Below are 17238 nucleotides of genomic sequence, written 5' to 3'. Positions count from 1 at the left end.
TTTCAGTCTTTGAGGGGTGCCTCAGTAGTCACAAGCCGATTGAGACGACTGTAATATCCTCCTGAGAACCCTGTTGTCTGAGGTGGAGAGGGATCAGGTTACAGCTAAGGCAAGGGGAGCGTCAGCTTTCAAGCGAAAGAAAGGAAGCTATCTGTCAAGTTTCTACCCCAAGTAACCGTAAGCGGCTCAGGGCATTTCTGGGTATGGCAGGCTTTTGCAGGATATGGATCCCAGAGTTTGGACTGTGGGCTAAACCCCTGTACGACTGTGTAAAAGGAGCAGATCATGACCCCTTCTATTGGACCCCAGAGGCTGACAGGGCATTTAAAATTCTGAAAAGAAAATTGATGGAAGCCCCGGCTCTGGGCCTGCCAGATCTCTCTAAGCCGTTTCAGTTGTATGTACATGAACGAAGGGGGGTGGCCCTAGGAGTACTCACACAGCTGTTAGGAGCATGGAAGCGTCCTGTGGCTTATTTTTCTAAGCAATTGGATCAGGTTGCAAAGGGTTGGCCGGCATGTTTACGGGCGGTCGCAGCTACTGCCCTATTGCTTGAGGAAGCCGAGAAGCTAACATTGGGAGGGGTTATGCAAATCTATACTCCCCATATGGTCCGAGCCTTATTGGATGCAAAGGGAGGGCTTTGGCTCACCCAGGCTCGGATTGCTCAGTACCAGGCTAAGCTGTTAGAGAACTCTGAAGTCACCCTACAGCCTTGCCCCTCCCTTAACCCAGCCACTCTCTTGCCAGAAACAGAGGAACAGAAACATGACTGTTTAGAGATCATAGATGTCCAGTACTCCAGCCGTCCGGATTTAAAGGATGTACCTCTCCCAAATGCAGATCATGAGTGGTACACTGATGGTAGCAGTACTGTAATAGATGGGCAAAGAAGGGCGGGTTATGCTGTTGTGACCCTCCATGACACTGTGGAAGCTGAAGGTTTGCCTGCTGGGACCTCTGCCCAGCTTGCCGAACTAATAGCCCTGACCCGTGCACTTGAACTGTCAAAAGGAAAGCGGGTTAACATTTTTACTGATTCAAAGTATGCTTTTGGTGTGCTGCATGCTCATGCTGGCCTATGGAAGCAAAGGGGAATGCTAACAGCCCAAGGCTCCCCAGTCAAGTACGGGCCCCAAATCCTCCAGCTCCTAGAAGCTGTACAACTCCCCTCGGAAGTGGCGGTGGTACACTGTAAAGCCCATCAAAGGGAGGATCAAGATGTGGCCAGAGGTAACGCCCGGGCAGATAGAGAGGCTAAGCATGCTGCCACCCTGCCATCCCCTCAGGCTGAGAACGCCCATATGCATGCCCTTATCCCATCAGTAGGGGAGCTTCCAACCCCTCAGTACTCTGGGGAGGAGAGACAGCTAACTGACAAACTCTGTCTCCGGGAAAAGGAGGGATGGCTCCATTCCCCAGAAGGGAAGGTCCTCTTACCAAAGGGCCTAATCCGGCCAGTGCTGCAGAAACTACATCAAACCACTCATGCTGGCAGGGAAGCACTTATCCAGCTAATGGGAAAATACTTTATCACTTCCGGACTCCGACCCCTGGCTGCCCAGGTACAAGCGGACTGCTTAGTCTGCCAAAAGAATAATCCCCGACCGGGACATCCTGTGCCACCAGCTGCCCTAGAACCCACTCCGGGCCCTGGACAAGTGTGGCAAATAGACTTTACTGAGTTTCCCCGGACCCAAGGGTTCAAATATCTCCTTGTTATAGTGGATCGGTTCAGCGGATGGCCAGAAGCCTTCCCATGCTGTAACTGCACTGCCAGAACAGTGGCCCTCAAGTTTGTTAGGGAAATCGTTCCTCGCTTTGGACTCCCCCTGTGGATGGAATCTGACAATGGGACACACTTCACGTCAAAAATCATTCAAAGCATCTCACATGCCTTACAGATCCCCTGGAAACTCCATACACCCTGGAGACCGCAAGCCAGTGGTGTAGTGGAGCGTACCAATCAGACCCTTAAACGGCATCTCTCAAAAGTGTGCCAAGAAGCCTCACTGCGATGGCTTGATGCTTTGCCCCTCGTCCTACTCCGTATTCGCGTTCTCCCAAAGGGTAGATTAGGGCTCAGTCCCTTTGAAATTATGTTTGGAAGGGCATGGCCCATGAATGGCACCCCGGTTCTGTCAGGGGAATGGGAGTTGGGTAATGTTTTTTTGTCACAGTATATGTGTTCCCTGTCTGCTGTTCTCTTGTCTCTTCACAGGCATACCAAGGATTCCCAGCCTCTCCCCTTGGATTCTCCTGTTCACTCCTTACAGCCCGGTGACTCTGTGCTTGTTCGCACCTGGAAAGACGAGCCTCTCCAGGAAAAGTGGAAAGGACCCTATACCGTCCTGCTGATCTCCCATACAGCGGCAAAGATCGAGGGACACAAGAACTGGATCCATCACTCTCGTCTAAAGGCAGTAACCGCCCCCTCGTCAGCAGGACAGTGGACCATCCAACCTGCTGACTCCTCATCTAGTGAAGATCTCGGGCTAAAGCTACTGTTTAAAAGACACAAATAGCGGGCACCTTAATGCTAAAATGGGCCCACCCAGGTACTGGAGACCCTGGGTTGGAAAGACTCTGGTGATAATTAATTGGGTAACATTGTTATTCTTTGTATTGGTATTTCCAAACTGTGCATATCGGGAGCATAACTCCTTTGTTTTGCTTGCGCACCATGTTGCTAATTTAACAAACCAGACTGATTGCTGAGTATGTGCTCCAACTCCACTATCCCCCAAGACGGGAATGCCCCTTGACATGCTGCCCTTGACCCTAGCAGAATTAGCCACCACCAAAGAGCAGGAAAGAACGAACTCACCGTTCTGGAACAAGACCTCTTTACAGCAAGCCACCTATCAGGACCAGGAGTATTCAGTTGCAGTACTCACTGAGGGAGTGTTATGTTTTACCCGAAACCAATCTGATCCCTATGGGCATCCTGTGGGAAAAGAGCTCCTGTGTTATTACACAGTGGGCTGATGGGTATTGGATAAAGACCAACAGGGGAGGCCAACAGTGTGGGTGTAATGGTTCCTCCCCTTTTAGGGAAACACAAATAATCTTACCACAAAAAAGGGGTTTGGAAATGTAACTTGCTGTCCAGTTAATATCTCCAATGTAGCAAGCCCAAGTGAGAAAACTCAGAGCCAAGGCTGTTGAGTGTTCTCAAAGGGGGGAGTTGTTGGGAACACTGGGGCATGGCCACTAGGTAACTCGAGGGGATGGAAGACCACGAGTGTCGATGAAGCCCCCTCGCACTAGGCCCCGGTGTCCTTGGCCCCCCTCCTCCTGCCTGGAGGCACTTGCAGCAGCTCTGCGTGCTAGGCCCAAGTGTCCTTGGCCCCCCCGCCTGGAGGCACACACAGCAGTTATGCTGAGAATCTGCAACAGTATGTTGCAGAGTCAGACTGCCTGAAACTAAGCAAGGCCAAACAGGGGAGATATGGAAGAACAATGCTGAATAAAGCAGCTTTATGTATAGTTTAACAAATGATACAGAGAATCAGGGAACTAGCTGGGAACTGGATTGGCTGGCTATATGGATACTTGGAGCAGCTTGCTATTGGATAAGTATGCTGGGAAAAAGGATGTATAAAAGCCTGTGTAACTTCCTGCTCTGTTGTGCAGGATTTGAGATTTTATTCTCCCTGTACCTTTTGGCAGCTGCTAATAAACTTTTCTGCTTCTCCACCCCGTTGTGATTATTGGGTGTAGCACACCGGGTAACGAACCAACTCAAGCTGTTGTTCAGCCTCTTGGCACTGGGTGCCGGCAACAGTTGTGTGACAGGGTCACCTGCCCCCTAGGGCCCAGGCTGAGATCCCAGCACATTCCACAGGCCCCTGAGCCGCCAGCAGATGGACTCTCAGCCTCCGTCCCTGTGGTGGTGGGGGAGGCACTGGGTCATTGCCCTGGGGGAGCTGCTGGGGGAGGGAGGAGATTTAGCTCCTCACAGACAATTTTAACAGTTCTAAAGCTTCAACTTTTTGAATCTCAGTGTCTCGTGTCATTAAATAGTTCTGGTCTGACCACAATATGGTCTGATCCCCCCAGAATTGATACATTTTTTCACTAAAGCCTCCAGGGGTGAAATTGGTTGGGTCCTTCCTGCTCGGCAAACAGCCTGAGTCATTTTCAGGCAAGGAAACACCCAGTTCCTGCTGCAGGTGGGGCAGAGTGTGAACTCAGGAAATTGAAACTTACCCTGTCCCACTGCCCGGAGGGAGCCATGGCTGCAGAGAGCCCCGTGGAAAGTCTCCAGGAGGAAGCGACATGTCCCATCTGTCTGGAGTATTTCACACACCCTGTCACTCTGGAGTGTGGGCACAATTTCTGCCGCACCTGCATCGCCCAGTGCTGGGAGGGACCCGACACAGCCGCCTCCTGCCCTCAGTGCAGAGAAACTGTGCAACAGAGAAACCTCAGGCCCAACAGGCAGCTGGCAAATGTTGTAGAAATCGCCAAGCGGCTGAGTTTCCAGGCAGCGAAAGGACCAGGAAGGGGCGGGGTGTGTGGGGAACACCAGGAGGCTCTGAAACTGTTCTGTGAAGAGGATCAAACCCCCATCTGTGTGGTGTGTGACAGATCCCGGGCTCACCGTGCTCACACGGTGGTTCCCATACAGGAAGCTGCCCAGAAGTACAAGGTACAGAGCTGCTGTCCAGTCTAATGGGTAATAACTTTGAATGTTAATTACAGGTTAATGGTGTAACCCTGTCATTCAGCTGTGTGTAGCCTTCATTGCATGAAAGCTGATTGGGGGAGTTACAAGCTGTGGCTGGTATTACTGCTTGTATCACAGTGTTTATTGTTCTTTGCATCCCCTAGAGACCCCAGATGAGATCTGACCTTGATTGTGGGGGCCTTGCACAAAACCCAGTGAGGGCCAATCCCTGTCCCGAGCCTTTTACAGTCTAACTCGACAAGACAGACAAAGGGTGGGAGGGGAAACTGAGGCACAGTGAGGGGAAGTGACTTGTCCAAGGTGACTCAGCAGATCAGTGGCAGAGCTGGATATAAAAACCTGGTTTTCCGAGGCCCACTTCAGTGCTCTAACCACTAGTTACTCTGCCCCTTTCAGTAGCACTGAGAAGTGATGAAATGCAGACAGAAGGAGGAAAAGACTCCTTGATACAGGTCTAAGGCCCGGCAGGGAGAGGAGGTTTCCCACTGGGATTCTGAACTCCTGTCCTGCTACATGAGGGTTAAATTCAGAAGATGCCGGCCTGCACTAGAGGAGATGACTGGGCTGAACATGGTATGGGACCCCGAGCACCTTCAGTCCACACCCACAAGGGCTCCAGTCAGCGCAGGTCCATGCCACATGCCACTGGGATCAGACTTATCTTCAGCAAAACTAACCCCTGGGCCGTGCGGACCAGTGCCACTCTGATCTGTTCTCGTGTGTTCATGGGCAAGGACCAGCCAACGTGTGTCCGTTAGTCCCACCAGGCAGCCCTTTGAAATCTGCCAGAATCCACCGCTTCTGGGGTCTTTGCTCAGGACTTTGGGGAAGCTACCCAGAGGCCATTGCAGGGAAAGGGGCTAGGACAGCACGAGGGCAAACCCCAGCTGTTCCTAACACAAGTCAACACATCTAATGGGGTTTGCCCTAGGCCTTAGATCAGTGCTGTCCAACCTGTCCCATCCCCCGGGGTACAGGGCTGAAAGTCAATGGAGTTGGACTCCTTTGAGCATCCCAGCCTACATGGCTGCCCCCGGTGGCTTCTGGGATTGGTATCACTGTTTGTTAAATCTTCTCAAAAACAGCTTTATAGATTCACCGCCATGGGACACCAGTTTTCCACTGGTTCGACTCAATGGAGAAAGTGGATGTAATAACTTCAAACAATCTGAATACAAAACCCGCCCGATTTCCGTAGATAAGGTTTCATTTTCTTCGTGTCTCTGATGTCCTACCTCGAGAAAGACCCACTGATGTACACAATATTGTTGTAACTGTATTGGTCCCGGGCTATTAGAAAAACAAGGTAGGTGAAGTAATATCTGCTCATGGGCAGCTTCTGTGGTGAACGAGAAGCTTTCAAGCTTACACAGAGCCCTTCTTCAGGCCTGGGAAAGAGTGTGTTCCCCAGAGCTGAGTTGTGTGACTCTTTTACAACAGGAGCTGGGCCAGCAGAAGGTATTGCCTTACCCACCTAGTCAATCTAGGAAGACTGACTGTTTTGTAGAATTTTGGGTGGGAAAACACCTCATCCACCCACTACAACCCTGAAAATAAACCCACCAAATCATTTCTGTTTGTCAGGAAAAAATACAAGCCCGTTTGAAGACTCTGAGGGAAGAGAGAGAAAAGCTGCTGGGATTGAAAGTGACTGGAGAGGAGAGAAGCCGGGAGTATCTGGTCGGTGCCTGTTGTTCTGCTGGGACACGGAGCTGGGAGGGATGTTTATTGGTAGATTTCTCTGTGGCCTTGTGTGTGTTTCTCCATGATCATGGGATACTCTGTGTGTGTGTGTGTGTGTGCAGATGTGCATATCACAAATGTTCTCTCCCTGGAGAAGGACAACAGCGTCTTCTGCAGGCTCTAAGGTGCATTTTAATTAATGAGTTAATTACTACCCGTTGTGGCATTCACAAAATTTCTCCCAAACCGCACTGACTATATCCCAGTAGACATGGAGACAGCCCTTTCAGAGAGATTGGGCCCAAATGGGAAGCGGTAAGAAAATCCTCTCCTTTGTGATCACAGTGTAGAGTCAAGTGTCAGGATGTGAAGAATGGTGGGTTTGGAACCTCAGCCCACAGAGACTCTCATTACAACCCGACCGCTCTCCAGAGCCAGTGGGGGAGGGGCTAGTGGAACTCTGGCCCACCAGCGGATCTGCCTACGAAGCTCCTGATTGGAGCAGACGTTCGGCTGCATGAATTACGCCAGCAGGAGTCACGGGAAGTTTTCCAAACAACTGAGTGAACTCCCGATCTGCTGCTGGACTGGACCCTGACGCTGGCTTGGCCCGGTGTTGTTCCTGACTCAGGTTTGACCTGCAGTACTGCTGTCTGACTTTGGCTTGACCCTTCACGTGGCTGCCTGACTCTGACTCCAGTCCTGATCCCCCTGTGTGACTCCAGACACTGATTCTGGCTCAGCCTTTGGCATGACTTCTGAGCTCGACTGTAGCCCCAACCCTTGGTCAGATCCTAACTTTGACTCCAGCTCTGACTTCGGCTGCAGTTCCTGACTTCTGACTGCAGCTCTGAGCACTAGGCCTGACAGCTCATGGCCTGGTCTCTGAACAGATGTGTTAGAGATTGTAAAGAAACTCTCTCTTGTAAGACTGTATGAAAGGTCATCACGCTCCATCCGTGTTCCTGACCAGCCCTTTCCTTATTTCTTCTAGAAACAGACAGAAACCGAGAGGCAGAAGATTGTGTCTGCATTTCAGCAACTGCGGCAGCTCCTGGAGGAACAAGAGCGACTCCTGCTGGCCCAGCTGGAAAAGCTGGACAAGGAGATTGTGAAGATACAGAATGAAAATATCACCAAACTCTCAGAGGGGATTTCCCGTCTCAGTGAGCTGATCAGTGAGATGGAGGGGAAGTGTCAGAAGCCAGCAAGTGGATTCCTGCAGGTGAGACTGAGCTAGAAACATGCCAAATCCCAACACAGGGACAGGACAGCTCCTGAAGTACAGGAACCGGGGTCCAGCAGTCAGAGATCTCAGTGTAACTCAATGTGTGCATTGCTGAAATGTGAATGACTATTGTTCTTTGCAGACTCACAGGCACATTGATATTAGAGATGGAAAAGCCCCATTAGCTCAATGAAACCATGGCCCCGGGGCCAGGGCAGGGCTGATTTCCCCTGTATTTGCAAAATCACTTTCCTGGAATCCCAAGTGTGTTTCAGGTGGTACTGAGATTTTTTTTAATCTCTCTCTCCTCTCTCTCCCCTCTAGGATGTCAGAAGCACCTTGAGTAGGTACGTGGCTCTCTCTCACTCCCACACATACTTGGCAATGCTGGGGAAGAGCATGGAGATGATGTTTGCACCACATCTCCACAGCAACATGTGTGGGGATTTTGGATACAAATCTCTCAGATAAACTTAATCCTGAGGTTCTCACCCTGGTACAGAAGACTCTGGAATTGTCCATTCAGTGGGAAAGACTGACCTCATGTGTTTCCTAGAGATGTCACATCCCTGGGGGAGTGGCTGCCTCAGGATTGTGGGGATGGAATATGGGCCTGTCACTACTGGGGCCCTGGTTACCATTCAGCCCAAGGCAGCAGTGGTCAAGAGTCTTTCCCACCTGAGTCTTTCGCAGCCTGAGCACTGTTTGGAGACCTGTGTGGAATGAGCTGTGGAGGGGGGAGTTGGTGTCTCAGTTTAGTTTCTAGTGGACAGATTTCGACAGCACTTTACATAGAAACCTCCTGTCCCTCAGAGCAGGGAAGCCAAGGAGTGAATTGGCCAAGGAGACTCAATTCCCCTTTTGTCCCCAGAGCTGAGCTCACCAGACCAGAGTTGAAGAATATTAAGGAGTCCTCAGAAGGGAAGGTTGTACGGCCATGGGCTGTGTTGCACCTGCTCTGAGGCCGGGAGAAGTCGAGGAATTCGAACTCCAGCCCCATTAGAGCAGCGACTCACTCGCCAGAACTTATCATGAGTCACACAATGAAATATAATCACGTGAAATTGTTTCTCTCCAGGTGTGAGAAGGGGAAGTTCCAGCAGCCAGAGGAGATTTCTCCTGAACTGGAAGAGCGAGTCAGCGATTTCTCCCAGAAAACTATTGTGCTAATGGAGACTCTGAGGAAGTTCAAAGGTACCCAGAAGGGATCTAGGACTGGAAATTGGGAAGAGCCTCTGAGACTGTGGGAAGAGAATGGTGCTGGTCAATTGGTTCACACTTAGATGATGCTTCTATTTAATTGTTGGGTGAGAAGGCCAGACATTTGGGTCCAAGACACTCAGGTTGATTAATTCAAACCTTCTTTGCACCAGAAACATGCTTTTCAATTGCAGTTACAAAGTAAGAAATGACTCATCGACTTTAAGGTCAGAAGGGACCATCATGATCCGTCTACTCTGACCTCCTGCACATTGCAGGCCACAGAACCTCCCCACCCACTCCTGCAATTTACCCGTAAACTCTGGCTGAATTACTGAAGCCCTCATATAACGATTTAAAGACTTCAAGTTAAACTAGAAGAAATGGTGGATTCTCTGTAACATTGGTAAATGAGATGTTTCCCATATGGCAGAGGAAGGCAAAAATAAACCCCAGAGTCTCTGGCAATTTGATTTGGTGGAAAATTCCTTCCCTATCCCAATTATGGTGGTCAGTTGGACACTGAGCATTTCAGCAAGATCCAACAGCCAGACACCTGGGAAAGATTTCTCTCTAACTCAGAGCCCTCCCGGACTCGTGCCCCATCACCAGCCATTGGGATATTTGCTACTAGCCATCGCATATAGAAAGAAGTGCTGGTCAGTTCCCTTCTCCCGGGCCATAGGTGGGTCTCCTTGGAAGCGCAATTACCCCTTACAATGTCTGGAATATTAGACACCTCCAAATTGCATATTTACTAGTTCTTTTCCAATCACCTTTGAGTGGTATGAATATTAAGTACCTTATATTGGTCATACACTACACGTGCATGAACACATCATTGGCAGGGCTTTTTTTCTTCAAGTTATTTTCATGTTATTGTTCTCTTCTCTGATTGGTTTATTACCACTGATTATGCACACGCCACTTTCCCCCTTGTCTCCACACAGTGGGAATTGGACTTTGCTAACTTCTCTGTGGCTGGATGCCTCCCCCCACAGCACAGCCCCCGTCAGCCTAGCTACAGCCCTTCACTGCCTCACCCCAGTGCACAGCCCCCCTCAGCTGAGCTCCCACCAGCCCCTCAGTGCTGACCCCACTGCACAGCCCCTTCAGCCTAGCTCCAGCCCCTCAGTGCTGACCCCAATGCACAGCCCCCTTCAGCCTGGCTCCAGCCCTTCAGTGACACCCCCCACTGCAAAGCTCCCCTCAACCTAGCTGCAGCCCCTCAGTGCCACCCCTCACTCTACAGTTCCCAACAGCCTAGTTCCAGCCCTTCAGTGCCACCCCTCACTGCACAGCCCCCTTAGCCAAGCTCCAGCCCCTCATTGCTACCCCTCCCCCAGCTGCACAGACCCTCTCAGCCTAGCTTCCCAGGAGCAGCGGGGATGAGGGACAGTGGGAAGCCACTTCTGGGAGCCACCAGAGGTGAGTCGTCCCCCCCCGAAGAATTTGTTCCACCCTGGCCCCTGCTTACAACAGAACCACAGCCAGAGCTTGTCCCTTTGTCCTGGTCAGGAGACAGAGGAAGTTCCCATAGACCCTGGGATCACCCCTGCCCGGAGAGGGGTGCCCTGGTCACAGTGAGGCGATGGGAAACCCTGCTCCACTGAGAGACCCCCCTCCTCTGCTTCCCACATCCTGTGACATGATGGGGGATCTCCCATGTAAGGGACACAGATAGGGGAGAGACATGGGGTAAGCGGTGTAGAGGTGCGACACACACACACACAGACACTCATCCTCCCATCAGACATATTATTTAAACAAGAAAAATAAAAAAGTAGTGACAACAATGCACTGAAATATGATTTTAGGAGAAATATTTATTTCAATGCCCCCATCCCACAAAAAAAATATTGACTGAATATAGTGAGGGACATTCAAAAACACTCACTTGAGTTGAATTTATTCCTATTATTATTGTTTATTATTTATTAACGAGCTAGGTTATGGTTTTTTCAGTGTGGAAAATTGTGCGTTATTTTACGGGTTGAATGATGACTGAATGACATAACCCCCCGCCAGTGTCCGTCACCCACTCCGGTAATTTTGTCAAGTGTCCTTCGCACAACATGATGCTGCCTGACCCTGGCCAAAGGGACCAAAGTGGGTAAAGTTACTTTTCTGCCAAAGTCTTTGTATGATCTGGGTCTAGGTTATGACAAAAGGCCGTGAGTGAATGAGACAAACCAACTGGAGTTGGAAGGGTGGGAGGGGATGAGGAGGGGAAAAGTAAATCTCTCTTACAGATTGTGTGTCCTGGGATGGTTGTGAGGCTGAAAGGACGTTGGTTCCATTGCTGGGAGATGGCTGAATGAGAGAGGAAACAGAAGGTTTCAGTTGGTTTCTATGAAATGCCTGAGTGTGTCTCTGGGCCTCTCGATCTGTTTCTCTGTCATGATGAAAACTCAGTTCTATGCGTTCAAAGTGGGGACGCTGTTATAAATACGAAAGTCTGAAATCTCATCTCTTTTCTCCTTTCCCCCGCCAGACACTCTGCCGTCTGCACTGGAGACACAAATTGGGGAATCCCTAGGAGCACACAGACAGGGTGAGTTTGCAGCTGGAGACTGTCTTTAAATTATGACAAAATTCCAGTCAAAACATCTTCCTGAGATTGTAACGAAAGTTACCAACCAACTCACCAGTGACTGTGGTGCACACAGCCCTAAAAATAACCTGTTCACAGTGAGGAGATCCAGGGGCACTGGAACTTGGGGGGCCAGGGGGCCAAGCTCACCCTGTTTTTAACATGGGCATAGTTTGGGGGCAGGGGGCCGTGTTGGCCCCCCACACTGCAAGCCTTGGCCAGGCGTGGCGCATCGCAGCGTTGGCTGTGCTTCATGGAGGGGCGGCTGAACAACTGCGCCCTGTGTAGTGCAGCTTCTTCCTGGTGCTTCTCCCTCTCAGTGGCCCCACCCCTGCTCCTCTTCCTGGAGTGACCCTCCACCTGCCCTGGGTGGTGCACACCGGAGAGTGGGGACATGGGAAGGTGGAGGGTCAGGGGCTCTCCAGAGTGGCCAAGGCTCCCAACCTGGCCAGGGTCAGGGGCTCGGCGGGAAGATGAAGAGTGGGGCAGGGCCAGGGAGAGGGCAGGGCCACAGGTGGTGGGACCTAGTACCCCCCTCCCCAACTTCTGCCAAGGTGCCGGAACACCTGGGGAGATCCCAAGCTGACATCACACAAATAATCCTGACACCAACCCGAGTGCTGAGTTCATGCCCATGCTAATGAACAGAAACACTCTCCCTGAGCAGCACCCGAACAGAGCTCAATGCCCTGAGGGCTGACTCATCCCTCTGCTTTACCCCGGTGCAGGGGGTCTCCCCATTGCTCTTCTCCAACATCCTGCCTTTCCTCTGTGCAGGACTGGGCTCTCCCATTGGAGCTGCTTCCTGGATTGGGGAGATCCTCTCCCTCTGATGCTGCCAGCTCCTCCCTTCTCTCTGGGTTGGGGATGGAGCTACCCCACCCAATGCCACCTCCTTCTCTTTGGTGTTAATCGCTCTTCCCCAATGCTGCACCTTCCTCTCTGTTCCCAGCCCTGGGAGTGGAGACTGCATTAGAGGAGGGAGATTTCCTCTGGGCTTCAAAACTGGACCTGCTTCCTCGGCTCCCTCCCCACTAAAACCTTTCTTGGTGTGTCTCTGAGGCTGGGAATGGAGCAGAATCAACAGGGGTAGCTGGGAGCTGAAGCTTATGCAAGCAAATGGGAAACTAATGAAGTGGGTCTCCTTACAGAGACTGAGGAAGTGCAGTGACATCCCTGCTCGGTCTCAGGTGGCCAGGACAGAGGCAGCTCCCTGGGATCCAGGCCTGTCCCAGCCAGAACAGGGCTGCTGGGGAGTGTGAGAAATGGCCCCAGCCTCCCCCAGGGCTGAGCTCTGCCCCTAACGCTCCGATTCTCTCTCTCCCCAGTGAATGTGACTCTGGATCCAGACACGGCTCATCCCATCCTCGTCCTGTCTGAGGGTGGGAAAAGTGTGAGATGTGGAGAGACGCGGCAGCGACTGCCCGACACCCCTGAGAGATTTGACACTGCGCCCTGTGTGCTGGGCTGTGAGGGATTCACCGTGGGGAGACATTGCTGGGAGGTGGAGGTGGGGGGTGGGTGATACTGGGCTGTGGGGGTGGCCAGGGAGTCTGTGGGGAGGAAGGGACGGATTAGCCGTAGCCCTGAGGGGGGGATCTGGGCTGTGGAGCGGCGGGAGGGTCGGCTCCGGGCTCTCACCTCCCCTGAGACCCCCCTGCCCCTGAACCAGGCCCCCAGCAGGATCCGGGTTTGTCTGGACTGTGACCGGTGGCAGGTGACATTTATCGATGCTGGTGCCGAGGCCCCGATCTTCACTTTCCCGCCGGGCTCCGTCCCTGGGGGGAGAATCCGCCCCTGGCTCTGGATGTGGCCGGGATCCCAGCTCCGCGTGTGTCCCTGAGACACATAAAGGAGCGGGGGGACCGGAAATCAGCCTCTCTAGCCTCACGGACCCCAGTCTCTATGAGCTTGGAAGACTCCCATCGACCCAGCCCCTGGCGCCTCATCTCTATGACCCCTGGAAGCTCCTCTCCCTTCCTCTCTCCAGCCCCAGGCATGGAAGGAGGAGGGGGAGGAAGCCCTGGGGCTGCAGGAGGGGCAGTGGGGCCTGAGGGGCAGAGGTGGGGGCTGGGCAGGGACCCAGCATGAATCAATCCAGAAAAACTATTATATAACCTTAAAAAAAATCATTCGGTCAGTCTTACAATTTTTTTAAACTCCTGAGGTTGGGAGCACTGGGGGAGGCAGGGACAGGGCAGGTTTAACCAGAGGGAATTAGAAGAAGCAAGAAGGAAAATGTGAATGAAAATAAAACAAGAATAAAGGGAGAGTCCAGGAGAAATGGTGGAAAATATAAATGAGAAGAGTGACAGGAAACTATCCCTGACAGGGGAACCAGCCAGGGGCAGCAAGAGGGGAAGGGATAAAATTGGGGGTGGGGGGGAGGAATGGAGCAGCCATGGGGGCTGATCTGTAACAGGGAGGGGAGGAGAGTGGGAGAAACACAGGAAAATAAACAGGATCAGAAGGGAGGGTTACAAAAATGAACAGAAAAGGAGAGTATGAAAGGAAAGGGAACAGAGAGATTTATGACATGTTACTGAAAGTGAGAGTGTAACTCATTAATTCCCTCTATTAATTCCTGGCCACTGGTGCTATTTTAGTGCCATTAAGAAAACTGTTCTCAGTAGCTGGGGATCTCCTTGCTATGCTGTGGTTATTAAGGCTCCTTCTCAGCTCCCTTTACTTACCACCTTTAGTTATTTACTGTAAAATAAAACATTACAAACAATTCTTCTTGTTTGTTCCACTTTACTGTCCCAGCTGCAGTTGTCGGGGGCAGAGCCGTGGGATTTGCTGCCTGACTTGGTTGTGTCTCCCCAGTCCCCACAGGGAATATCGCGCTTCTAGGAGGAGAGTTTGAGGTTTACGGTGATGTGTCATGAACCAGCCTGTGCTTTGTCTCTGTCCTGTGCACGCCCGTGTCAATGAGGAATTGCTCAGCTGTGCTCTGCGGAGAGGTGACTGGTTGCACAGGGGACAATCCATGAAGGGACTTGGTGTTGCAATGCTGAGCGTTACAGGGCCTAGTTTGTAGGCAACCAGAAAATCACATTCTGCAAAGCTGAGTCAGGTGCCTGAACCCCCTAGACAATGCGTGGGCATCAGAGGCACCTTACAGTGCGATTCACAAAAGCCAGCTCACTAGGCGGGGAGCCATCTAAGCTAGACAAGGGGATATGCTGACAAGGGGGGAGGGGTGGCCTAAGCCCTGCCCCCTCTCACCGACAGGTGCCTAAATTGGGGCTGCAGGGGGGCGTCGGTCTCTGCTCAACCGGCCACAGATGGGAACCCAGCACCTGACGTCCGGTGGCTCAGGCACCTGAGGCGTTTCTTGCTGGAATGAGTCAGGCACCTGCCTCGCTCCACACAAAATGTGAGTGTGGGCGTGGGGAGAAGGTGGAGCTGGGTTTTGTGATGTCACCTGCCTGATCACAAAACCTGATAACTTTTACGCCCATGGTGAGAGCCCTCCGCTGGCACGTGGGAGACCCAGGTTCGACTCCACTGTCTAGCGTAGCTCACAAATGTGAGTACCAACCTTAGGGCAAACAGTTACAAACCAGGGTACAAACCCCACGCTAGGTATCAAATGTGAAACTCTCAAGCACCATAGCAGCCTGAACATGGAGTCACAGACAGTCCCCTTGGGTTCTCCGGTCTATCTTGCTGCTTTTCTGCCTCCTCCCCTGCTGCATCTCCCCGCTCCCCCTGCCGGGGCTGCCACATTCCCAGCAGCAGAGTCGGGGCAGCTCCTGGCCACAGGTGTCTCTGGTTAAAGCCACCAGCTGCTCTATCCTGGCCACAGAGAATGGTGGAAGACGTGGAACAGGAGACAACCTCTCCCCTGCCCAGGAAGAACCATTAATAGAAACCTTCCCACCCCAAGGCAAAGGGAGCAGGAGGTGGCAGCCCTGGAGGGAGAGACTCTTATCCAGGAACAGGGAGAAGCATCCAGGAAAGAGCCCCCCTCAGCCCAAGGCAAAGGGATGTGGCAGCCCTGGCGGGGAGACCTCTGCATTCATGTCTCCAGAAACCACCTGGTCAGAGTTAAGGGGGTTTGGATGCTGGGCACTGAGAGGGTTTCTGTTTACTGGTGTGTGTGTCTGTATCCCAGACCTGGTGAGGTGGCACCGGACTGCAATAAGGGGAACCCAAGCATCGGAGTCCCAAGATCCCCAGATAATTCAAGCTTCTGGGACCGGAACAGAGCCCATCCACTGCTCCAGTCTTGGGATCCGTAGACACATTCTTTGGGGACTCTCCCCCTATCTGAAGTGTGAAAACCACTGCCTAACCCCCTGGTGTAGAGCTGACCCTCCAGACTCCCGCATGCTTAAACGCACCGTCTCCCAGAACTCCACGCCAAGGTGAGAGCCCGCTGGTTTCAGCAGAATTCCCTCCGGAGGCGCGCAGTGGTTGTGAAGCATTTGGCTCTGTCTACACTAGACAGCAAAGCACTGCCTCTGTGGTCACCCGCGAGCGCTGGGGAGAGAGATCTCCCAGCACTCCTGGCAAACCAGGGCGACGCTCAGAGCCTGTCTACACTGGGGCTTTACAGCGCTCAAACTTGCTGCGCTCGGGGTGTGTGCATGATTTATCACACCCCTGAGCCAGCCAGTTACTGCGCTGAGAATTGCCAGTGTAGACAGGCCACTTCACACACAGAGAGACTCTTTGCTCACGTCCAACACACTATTGCTCTTTCACTGAGCCATTTGCTGTCTGGGCTTTAATCCTCTGCCCATATCGATGGAGCATCTAAGAAGATAACGGCAAATCCAGAAACCAGGACACTGACATCTAGTAACTAACAACTCAGAGGGCTTTCCCCACTTCTAAATAGGGAAGCTTGAGCAACATTCCCCAGCTCAGTAAAGAATTGGAGAGGTGTGAGGTCGGGGGATGAGAACTGGCTGCTGGAAGGAGTCAGGGCTCTGACCTGGAGTCTGACCAAGGAGGTCAGATGGAGAGACAGACAGAGCTCGAAGATGGAGGTTCGCTACTGCTTGCCTGGGCTCTGGGCTGACCAGAATGATCTGTGCTTTAACCTTCATTTCTCTCGGATAACCTAACAACTTCCTATGCAGTGTCCAGTTGACTACTACACCCAACTGTTCTGACAACGCTCTTTGAGTGTCTCTGCAAACATTTGCTCAGGTGTGTTTGTCCCTGAAGCGTCTGCGAGTCTCTACCAGGAGTGTCTCAGTTGGCCGCACTGAACAGAGCTCACAGTGTGAAGTCGGAGCGCTGCAGGCCGAGAGCTCCAGTCTAAGGAGGGGGTGAAGCCACATGGCTTATCCAGGAGGAAGAGCGAGAGGCCGAGGGAGTCTGGCAGACTAAAGAGTCTAGAGACTGTTGTGAAGCTGGGGATGTAGCACCAGCCAAGTGAATTCATGACAGCAGTTTAAGAACAACTAGATCCCAGGGCAGGGTTCATCTTCAGCCACTCCCTGCTGCAGTCAGCTTGTACCCAGGGGTGTGCATAAGGGAGGGGAAAGTAGAGGCACGCCCTCCCCCCACCACAATAATCATCATGGGTACAGAGCTTCTCCAACCCGGGGGTCGCAGAGGCAGGGAAGAGCGATCTTCTGCCAGCGCCAGGGTGGGGTCGGGGGAAGGTTAGAGCAGGGCCGGTGCAAGGATGTTTCGCGCCCGAGGTGAAACTTCCTCCTTGCGCCCGCCCAGGAACCCTGCGGCAGCTCCCTGCTGCCCCCCTCCGCCCTGAGGCACCCCCCCTGCGGCAGCTCCCCTCCCCTCGGCCCAGGGAGCCGCGTGCTGCAGCTCCCCAGCCCAGCTCACCTCTGCTCCGCCTCCTCCCCGAGCACGCCACCGCTT

General features: G+C 52.4%; 1 protein-coding gene and 1 pseudogene across 1 annotated transcript in view; both read left to right on the top strand.

Annotated features, from left to right (window-relative positions):
* The window catches only part of LOC142069127 (zinc finger protein RFP-like), a 331206-nt gene that overhangs the window by 175572 nt on the left and 138396 nt on the right, over positions 1-17238 (top strand). The window lies entirely within an intron of this gene.
* Positions 4218-13752, top strand: LOC142069126 (zinc finger protein RFP-like; annotated as a pseudogene).

This window comes from Caretta caretta, chromosome 14, assembly GCF_965140235.1.
Source record: "Caretta caretta isolate rCarCar2 chromosome 14, rCarCar1.hap1, whole genome shotgun sequence".
NCBI classification, from domain to species: domain Eukaryota; kingdom Metazoa; phylum Chordata; order Testudines; family Cheloniidae; genus Caretta; species Caretta caretta.
This window is presented reverse-complemented; position numbering and strand designations above follow the sequence as displayed.